The sequence below is a fragment of the Mobula hypostoma genome, chromosome 12, assembly GCF_963921235.1.
Source record: "Mobula hypostoma chromosome 12, sMobHyp1.1, whole genome shotgun sequence".
NCBI lineage: Eukaryota > Metazoa > Chordata > Chondrichthyes > Myliobatiformes > Myliobatidae > Mobula > Mobula hypostoma.
Genome location: NC_086108.1, coordinates 50,279,778 through 50,288,834, shown reverse-complemented (window position 1 = coordinate 50,288,834; position 9,057 = coordinate 50,279,778).

Genomic DNA, 9,057 nt, shown 5'->3' with positions numbered 1-9,057 from the left:
AGTTGTTGGTTGCTTCCACCCAACAGATAGTCTACTCTTCAGGTGTCTATGCAACTACTGAAGAGTTTGCAAAAGATGGATACACTGTCTGACTATCTGCCCCTCTGGACATACTTGGTCCACACCCATGATGATCCTGTCTCTGCTGCCTCAGCTACAGCCCTGCTGGTTGACTTGATCTCTCTTCTAGTGAAGACAAGGTCACGCAGCCACTTCTGGAAAGTGAACGCAATAAAGCCACGGCAACCTACTTCGAATAGATAGCATGAGACCTTCCACCCTCTGTCTCTGCACTCTGATCTTAATTCTGCATACTTGGTTAACTTGCACTCATGGGCTTCATCGATGTTGTCTTCCCAGGGACTGTGAGTTCACCAATAACCGCTTCTCTACTGGTGTCAGACCATACAGTTATATCTGGACGCAATGTGGTGAAAGCTATTTAGTCCGGGAAACTGCCTTTCCCATCCAGGTCAGCCTTGACACACCAGTCATTGGCTGAAGAAAGTATGCTTGATCGTGAGCCTGCGCTGTACACCCTTGACTTGGAGCCTTCTTTCACAAATGATATGCGATGTTCTGTGCAGCATGGGGCATGAGATAAGTTGTGCTGCAGTACTCTCTGCTCAGCTGCTTCTGTTATGACTTTGGGAACATTGTTATGTCTCCAAGTGTACATGCCACTGGAAAGATTGACTCTGCATGTACTCAAAATATGTTAAGTGTTCCCTTCTCACCACAAGCAGCACACCTGTTTGTCTTATCTTTATACCAGGTGCTGAGGTTGGCAGGTGTTGGGAGCAGGTTGTACTCTGCTCTGCATAGAAAAGAAATGCCGTGCGATTCCATCTGCCACAGAACATTCCAAGATAGGTGTCATTGTTCAACACTTTCCCACCGGGTCCAAGCCCCTTGTTTGGCCAGGCCAGATGTTTTAGTTAACCTCTTCTCCTCTTCTACCTCTCGTATTTCTTGTGTTACATGGCGCTCCTTACCTGTAGAAGATGACCACCGCTTGTGGGTTGTCCATCCAAGTCCCTGGCAGCCTAGCTGGGTAGCCCCAACCGTCTCCTTGTGCTTCAATCTAAACTCTGCCTCATCAACTGCTACATGGGCTGACCACTTCCTGCCTGATCTCACGTCCGGCTGGGTGTTCTTGATGACAGGGTCTATTGAGTCTCGAAGCATCAAGAATGATCTTACCTCGGCTACCTTGATCTCTTCAACAAGGGATTGCACTGGGATGGTAAGCTTTGTCTGGCTACTGTGGATTGCAACATTGGTGAGACTGCTCAGTACTCCAAGCCACTTCTTCACATACTTGTTGATCTTCCGTTCCATTGCCTCAACATGGGACATTGCCACTTTGTAGACAGTTAGTGGCCACATTATCCGTAACATCAGTCCGTACTGCAAGCACCACAACTTCAACCTGCCAGGCAAGCCACACTTGTCGACAGACATCAGACCTCTGCTGATCTGTTCTCCTGTCTCTTGAACACAAATTTCAAAACTGGGGGGTTAGGCAGCAAAACTGGGGGTTATGGAATAAAGGAAAGTGGATGAAGTTAAAACACAAATAAGCCATGATCTGCAATGCTGCAATAAACTGCATGAGCTAAAAGACCTCTTCCTGAATTGATCTATATAGTTGTATGCTATAATCCAGATGTCTGCATAGGCCCATGGAAAATTGAACTTCATGCTGAACATCCTTCAAATTATCACAGGTTATTTTATCCAGCTAAATACTGGATGGGCAGTTTTGATGTGCTCTGTCCGAAGTCCTCATTGTCATTACTCCTTTCTCCTCTCCTGGTCCCATATACTTGCTACTTTTCCTGTGGGGATGAGCATATATGGAGGAAAAGTATACATGCATCTAACAAAGGGCAGTATGAAGAAGCTAAGAAGCTAAGCTTGAAGAAGCCTTAGTGCACAGAAGTTTAAGCTCAAATAGTTTCCAAAATCCTGCAGCTTTACATCTGCTATGGGCTTAATGCATGTTTTACCTAGCCATTTGTGATGCCTTCCATGCACGCTACGAACTTAACAATGGGCTGAAATCTTGCTTTGCTGATAATACATACATTTCATACCTCTTATGTCCACAATACATACTCACTTCTATGCTATTATGAGTTATCTGCAGAAGTGCCAATGGCCACCAGCGATATGCGCAGCAACTTCTTCCCGTATATAAACCTCATATGGTTATTCCATAACACATGATCTGGTATCCTGGGTGAAGCATGAAGTTGGAGGCCTGGTGTCTGCAAGTCTGAGAATCTGGGGACAAGGACTGGAGGCCTGGAGGTGGCCTGTCCTGGGTCAAATGGGTGGGATGGGAAAGTGGTTTGTTTTGATGTTCCTGTTGCCTTGTTATGTTTTGTTGCTGCCGCTTGTGGTGTTTTATGAATATTGTGGGCATGCTATTTTGGCGCTGGAATGTGCAGTGACCCTTGCAAACTACTCAAAGCATATCTCTGGGTCTACTGGTTGTTAATGCAAACAACATACTTCACTGTACATTTTGATGTACATGTGATAAATAAAACTTAATCTAATAATGATGACACCTTTTAGCCTTATATCCATTTTAAGATTTTTGCACTATATGAGATGGACAAACAATATTCTTTATTCCTTACAGTGCTCAGATGCCCCTAAAACATAGGTCTAAACATGAATATTTCAAATTCAAATATTTGAAATGTCTTTAATGTCAAAGTAAAATTTGACCAATTATGGCACCAAGAAAGCCAGGAAAAACTGAAGTCTGTGTGAATCAAAAAGAAAGCAGACCTAGCACAACAGAAGATGGTAGCGGTTTCTGAGGTGAACCATCTCTGACTCACAATATCTGTGTGTAAGTTCCTCAGGACCAATCATCTTCCAATTTTTAAATAACTTCCCTACTAGCATAAAGGCAGAAGTGAGGAACTTACGATTGCACAATGCTCAGTTCCATTCGCACTCCTCAGAAATGAAGTCATTTTTGTTTGTAGACAATGAGACATCAACACCATTGTGGTTTGGGCTGACAACAGGCAAGTACCTCTTGTGTCACACAAGAGTCAGGCAACATTCAAAAAAAGTGAACCTTGTTCTCCCTTTGGCATTTAATCAGATTTCATCACAACGTCTCCAACATCAGTATCCAGCGTCACCATTGAACTTAAGTCAAATTGAACCAACCACATAAATACAATTACAACAGGAGAGGCCAGAGACTGGGTATCCTGTGGCTGATGAATCAGCTTTGACATTCTGTTAGATTACTTTCCACTTTCCCAGAGGAATCCAGCTCCAGCAACCATCAAAAAGCTCAATGCCACCAGAACAAAGCTGTTCACTTGACTAGACCCTCCACAAACCACAACCACTTCTAAGTGGGAGAGCAAGGATATTAGATGTAGAGGTACATCACCAGCTGAGAGTTTATCTTGAAGTCACGTGTCAATCTTTTGTGGAAAATCATTCATACTCTCTACCCAAAGCATTGTGGGTATAACTTCACCAGAAGGACGATGGCAATTCAAAAAAATTGTCTCTCTGTCACCTCTCAAAGGCAGTCAGGGACAGGCATTAAACATAGACATTTCCAGCAGTATTCATATGCAGTGTATGAAACGAAACTGTGAGGAATGTTAAAACTGTGTGTTGCAGTGTTTGAACTACTGGGAGTGCCAAGATACATTGTTTGAACTCAGAGGGGTAATGATGGCAATAGTCCTTTATGATGATTACTATATCTGACATGTCAAGCACAATGATAGATGTGCTGCCCACCTCCAACTTGAGAGGGACAAAATGAATCAAACTCACATTCAGGCATAATTCTCAGTGTCCAATTACACCTCTCACCACTCCATGTAGTCTGTACACTCACATAATAAAGCATATCACATTGCTCAGATTCATACTAGTTGAGTTAATTTACAGATCAGGAGGCTTCTCAGATAGATAGATACTGTACTGATCCCAAAGGAAATTACAGTGTTACAGTAGCATTACAAATGCACAGATGAACAGGTTTTAGAAGAGAACTAAGAAAGAATTAAAAAATAAGTTACCTCAAATAATCAAACAGGAGGCGGACATCACTTCCCTGGCTATAGGTTATATCAGCTATATTGCCTGGAGCCAATTATAACATAAATAAGTGCAAAGTTCTACACTAAATATAAATGACTTACCTTCAGAAAATAACTTATAGAAAACTTAATTTGATAGCTCCTCAAAACTAATGGAGGAATGTAATTTATATGCATTTCTTTCTTCATTACAGGTAGTATATTAATTTTGTTGTTCTTTTGCTAACTTGTCTCAGGGGAGGTTCAGTTTTGTAAAAGGTCATAACAAACTAGATTGCCTGACTTAAAGCTATCCTGTTTCCTGAATTATGCTACATGGTGTATGGGTAAGCATTCAGTACCCATTGTAATCCAGAAGACTTTCAAGAGTGGCAAGATACAGTGTCTACAATTGTCTAATGTTGTATTGGAAATAGAGGTATCAGTGGGCAAAATAGCAAACTCTGCAGGCATACACTGGAAGGGAAGTAAAGTGAGTCAGAAGCCAAACCCCAAAGACTTGAATGCTGCGCTGCAAAAGGTTTTATATATCTTATACATATGGTGAAGCTCAGTGAGTACATCAGCAAATATACCGGATACATCAGAAAATTATCCTTGTAGCTTCTGTCCCATCACCACTTTTCTTGTTATCATGTAGCTATTTTTATTGTAGTCATCCACATTGACCTTAAGGAAATTAACAATACTCACGTTTTTGGACATGTAGTGGGTCAGACGGTGATCTGATCCAGGTTAGATTTAGAGTTGAGCCAAGACTTCAGCCCATCTGGCTCTTTAGCGCACTTCCTATCCTTTCAAATCTTCCGCTTCAGTAAGATCAGCCATCCATTTTCTACACTTTGAAGAGCCTGGCCCAACCTTCTTAGCTTTTCTTCAGACGTCAACTCCTTCATCCAGTGAGCTTCTCTCCACTGCTTCCAATGTTGACACCAAAACTGTACACAGTGGTTTTACCAGTGCCCAGTAATTGCATCAAAATTTCTCTAATGTTGTATTCCACATCCCTTACAATAAGGGCTAACTTGTACCCTTCATAATTACTGACCATGTCTGCAATCTTTGTTTCTAGATCTCTAGGATTCTTTTATACCACAACATTCTGTAACCTCACTGCTTTTAAGTGCTAATTTGCTTTATCATTCTTCTTCTGAAGTGGATAACCTCACATTCTCCCACATCTATCAACTTCTTGCCACTAACAATTTGTATCGGTCTCTTCACACCCTGCTCATCCACTGATTTCAGCGTCAAATGTAACTCTCTCTTTCCAGTCCTGATGAAGGGTCTAGGGCCAAAATGTCGACTGTTTACTCTTTTCCATGGATGTTCCCTGGCCTGCTGAGTTCCTCCAGCATCTTGTGTGTGAACCTTTCTTATGTGACATATTATGGAACATCATCATCATCATCAGGTGCCGTGCCCAGTTTGAGCTTTGACTGCCATGGCCCACACACTCCTGTTTCGGGTCAAGTGGATCAATTCATTGGCATTCATTTCCAGTTCTCTGGCTGCTGTCTCCATCATCATTTGTCTTTGTCTTCCTCTTGCTTTCTTCCCTTCAGTCTTTCCCATAATTACCATGCATTCTAACTCCTCTTTCCTAATCACATGTCCAATGAATTTACATTGCCTTTTCAAGATCTCATACATTATTTCCCTTTTTGTGTTTGCTCTGTTCATACCATCTTTGTTAGATATTCGTTTCATCCATGATATTCTTTGCATCCTCCTCAAAAACCACATCCCTGCTGCTGCAATTTATTTCCTCATGTTACTAGATACTGTCCAACATTCTGAGCCATATAACATAACGGGATAAACGTAACATTTCAGTACTCTGAGGCGGGTTGTCATGCCTAGTTTAGTGTTGGTCAGTATACTCTTCATTCTCGTAAAGGTGTCTTTTGCCATCCCTATTCTTCTTTTAATGTCCAAGTCGCACCTGCCATCTGATGTCACCCAGCTTCCTAAGTAGCAAAAGTTCTGTACTTGTTTTATGTCTTCCCCATTTATTCTCAGCCTGTAGATAGGATTCTCCTTCTTTTTGGATATCACCATACATTCTGTCTTTTTGCCATTGATAGATAGACCGACCCATTTTTACACTTCCTTCAACAATTATATCAATTAAGTTTTGTAGTTCTTCCTCCGTACTTGCAATTAACACAGTGTCATCTGCATATCTGAAATTATTGATGTTTTCACCGCCAACTTTGATTCCCAAGGTGTCTCTTATTTTTTGTAATATTGTTTCACTGTACACCTTAAATAAATCAAGGGAGAAAACACACCCTTGTCTAACGTCTCTTGATTTTCGTGAACTGACTCACTTCTCCATCTATTCTTACAGTGGCAGTTTGTTCCCAGTACAGATTTCTGATTAGGCGGAGGTCTTTTGAATCTAGATCTAGAGCTTTCTGTAATATTTCAAATAACATATTGTGCTCCACTTTATCAAAGGCTTTTGTGTAGTCGATAGAACAAACAAATCTTTTTGCACTTGAATAGCTCATTCTGATAGTATCCTTAACATCAATGTTGTGTTTCTTGTACCTTTGTCTTTCACAAAACCACATTGTTCTTTGCCTATTTCCACTTGTATCTTACTTTTAGCTCTTGTCATCAAAATTCTTATTAGTATCTTGGTGATATGACTCATTAAACTTATGGTCCTATGTAATTCACATTCTATTGCTCCAGGTTTCTTAGGAAGAGTGATAAATACTGATTTTTTCATCTCTTCTGGTATTATTCCAGTCTTATAAATGTCATTGATTAAATCAGTAAGTTTTTCAATTCCATAATCTTCAAGGGCGATAATTTGTTCTATTAGTAATTCATCAGGACCTGCTGCCTTTCCTTTCTTCATCTTATTTATTGCATTACGAACTTCAGATTTTAAAATACTTGGACCTTCAATGTTTTTCTTAATTTCTAGTTTTTCACCTCGATCATCTTCAAACAATTCCTGAATATATTCAGTCCATCTGTTCATAATCTCATCTTTTTCCATGATAGTGGTACCGTCCTTTGCTTTCAAACATCCACCTGAAGAACAGAGGTGCTTTTTACCGGTGATATTCTTGATTTATTGATGTAACCTTTTTGGATCAGTAATAGGGATTCTTTCTACTTGCTCACATTCCTGGTTTAACCATTCTTCTTTGGCTTTTTGACATAAGCTTTTAACTTTTTTATCTAAGGATGTTTATTCTATAGGATTTGCTTTCTTCCGTCTCCTTTCTTCCATTAGATTTTTGATTTCATCTGTCATCCATTTATTCTTTGTGCTCTTTTCTTTCTTAGGAATCACTGACTTTGCTGATTCTATCAAGGCATCCTTTAGAGAGTTAAATTTCATTTCTACATGATTGCTATCATCTTCAACAGATCCTATTTCTAGACTTTGAAATCTATTCCTTACTTCAATTGTAAATTTTTCTTCTTTAATTTATTGCAAGTAGTAAAGGGATTGTTCAGATTTTTGCTTCTTTAGTTTTTTAAGCTTTACTTTTACATGACATACTACTGGGTTATGGTCACTATTACAGTCTGCACCTGGATATATTTTGCATTGAGTCACTGAGTTTCTAAATCTTTGGTTTATAGTAATAAAGTCAATTTGATTTCTAACGTTATCACCTGGACTTTTCCAGGTCCACAAGCATCTTGGATGGTTTTTAAAGTAGGTATTCATAATGACCTGATTATTCATCTTGCACCATTCTACTCATTTCTCACCTCGTTCATTTCTTTCCCCAAGTCCAAATTTTCCTATGGTATTTCCATCAGCACCTTGTCCTACTTTAGCATTTAGATCTCCCATGACAATAACAGTATCTTGAGATTTGCATCCATTCTTTGCTTGTTCAAGCTCTTCATAGAATTTATCTATATCCTCACTTGTTCCATCTGTTGGTGCATAAACCTGTATAATTGCTAAATCAAATGGTTGTCCTCTGAATCTAACAAGGAGCACTCTTTCTGATATTGCCCAATGTCCTAAAACACTTTTTGCCATGTTTTCATCCATAAGAATTCCTACTCCATTAGTATGGTATGTTCCACAAGAATAAACTAGTGTTTTATTTCGAATCTGACATGTTCCAGCACCCATCCAATGAACTTTGCTAATTCCCATGATGTTAATCTTTAGCCTTTCCATTTCATTTATCACATTGTCCAATCTTCCTGCTTGATATAGGGTTCTTACATTCCAAGTGGCAATAATTTTCTTTTGTGTTACTTGAATTTTATGAGCAGTAGCTTGATGACGGTCAGGAATCCCCTGCTGACCAGAATCAACCCTACCGAGCAAAGCATCTTCAGAATTGTCTTGCAGATCCTCTTGACGCTGTTGTTATTTTCCTGTATACACAACTCTAGTCCTGAGTACGACTCTAAACTGCAACCAGTGATGAGGCTCTGACTGGGGATTTTCAGAGCTTTGGGGAAAGTGGAGTTACCCCTCAGTTATTCATTGTTCCCAGGGCCGCTCTGACCTGGAACGATAGCACCTGCAAGGGTTCCTGTTCAGGATACGAGCGAAGGCCAAGGGCAGATCCGGCAGGTTCAGTAACTGAACTTATGACAGAGAAGGCGGATGAGCTACGACCTCAAATGTCACTGGCTATAGTACAGGTGGATGAACATTTGGGAAGAGAAATGGCGATTTCTTTTAGTTCGTCCAATGGTAGGCAATCGCAAACCACCGTTGCTATTTGCTAAGAAAACCATGGTCAAACTCTTATGGAACATCTTCTGGAAATTCAGTTACACAGTACCGGTTTCCATTTTTTCCACCTGACTGTTACAATCTTTCAGTGCTACATTAACTTTATTAATTAAATTTAAATTGCCCAGGCTAGTTGCAATGGTGACATCGGTGTTTGGCGCTCCAGACCAATAGTTCAAACCTCCAGACCTAAATCATACACCAATCTACGCAGAACTTCCA